A 1692-nucleotide genomic window follows, 5' to 3' on the forward strand; every position below is an offset into this window, starting at 1 on the left:
TGGAGGTCAGTGACCAGTGGTATTCCACAGGGATCTGGTCTGGGACCCCTCCTCTTTGTGATTTTTATAAATGACCTGGATGAAGAAGTAGAAAGGTGGGTTAGTAAGTTTGCTGATTATACTAAGGTTGGGGGTGTTGTGGATAGTCTGAAGGGCTGTCAGAGGTTACAGTGGGACATTGATAGGATGTAGAACTAAGCTGAGAAGTGGCAGATGGACTTCAACCCAGAAAAAGTATGAAGTGGTTCATTTTGGAAGGTCCAATTTGAAGACAGAATATAATATAAATGGTAAGACTCTTGGCAGTGTGGAGGATCTGAGAGATCTTGGGGTCCGTGTCCATAGGACACTCAAAGTTGCTACGCAGGTTGGTTGACAGTGTTGATAATAAGGCGTATGGTGTGTTGGCCTTCACTAACCGTGGGATTGAGTCAAGAGCCGTGAGATAATGGTACAGCTATATAAAGACCTTGGACAGACCCCACTTGGAGTACTGTATTCAGTTCTGGTCACCTCACTACAGGAAGGATGTGGATACTATAAAGAGAGTGCAGAGGAGATTTACAAGGATGTTGCCTGGACTGGAGGGTGTACCTTACGAGAATAGGTTAAGTGTACTTGGCCTTTTCTCCTTGCAGCGACAGAGGATGAGAGGTGACCTGATCAAGGTGTATTAGATGATAAGGGCATTGATCGTGTGGATATCCAGAGGCTTTTTCCCAGAGCTGAAATGGCTAATATGAGGGGGCATAGTTTTAAGGTGCTTGGAAACAGATACCGAGGGGATGTCAGGGGTAAGTTTTTCACACAAAGAGTGGTAGGTGCAGAGAATGCACTGCCGGCGGCAATGGTGGAAGCAGATATAACAGGGTCTATTAAGAACCTCTTAGATAGGTACATGGAGCTTAGAAAAATAGAGAGTTATGTGCTAGGGAAATTCTAGGCAGTCTCTAGAGTAGGTTACATGGTTGCTACAAAACTGTGGACCAACAGACCTGTAATGTGCTGTAAATTTCTATGTTCTATGCATAATATTTAATATATTATTTAGATGATACAAGTTCCATTAGGTCTTAGTACATGCGAGCATGAGCTCCAGCAGAAAGTCGACTCATTGAGGATGCTAGGATGCATTGCAGTTGACATTCAGATCAATGGATATCACAGGAGGCTGCAGACACTGGAGTCTTAAGCAATGCCAGAATCAGAATCACGTTTATTACCACTAATGTATGTCATGGAATCTGTTATTCTGCAGCAGCAGCACAACATAACACAAAAAACATACTATTGATTATAATAAAACATTATTACATTAAAATATTGGTGCTCGCTTCGGCAGCACATATACTAAAATTGGAACGATACAGAGAAGATTAGCATGGCCCCTGCGCAAGGATGACACGCAAATTCCTGAAGCGTTCCATATTTTTTAAAAAAAAGTATTATATTATGTAAAAAAGATAATTAGTTGTGCAAAAAGAGGGCAACAATGGTGAAGGAGTATTCATTGTCCATTCAGAAACCTGATGTCGGAGGGGAAGAAGCTGTTCCTAAAATGTCGAGTGGGTGGGTTCAGTCTCTTGTACCTCCTCCCTGTCGGTAGTAATGAGAAGAGGCATGTCCTGGGTGGTGCGGATCCTTTATGATGGAAGCAGCCTTTTTGAGGCATTTTCTTTTGAAGATATTCTT

The 1692-nt window shown here is 42.4% G+C and overlaps 1 non-coding gene across 1 annotated transcript; it reads left to right on the forward strand.

Moving 5' to 3' along the window:
* The first annotated feature begins 1326 nt into the window (after nt 1-1326).
* Nucleotides 1327-1433, forward strand: LOC140205628 (U6 spliceosomal RNA). Its single transcript, XR_011887896.1, has one exon. It is a non-coding gene; the product is annotated as a U6 spliceosomal RNA (small nuclear RNA).
* The last annotated feature ends 259 nt before the right edge of the window (nt 1434-1692 follow it).

Source organism: Mobula birostris, chromosome 11 (genome assembly GCF_030028105.1).
Source record: "Mobula birostris isolate sMobBir1 chromosome 11, sMobBir1.hap1, whole genome shotgun sequence".
NCBI lineage: Eukaryota > Metazoa > Chordata > Chondrichthyes > Myliobatiformes > Myliobatidae > Mobula > Mobula birostris.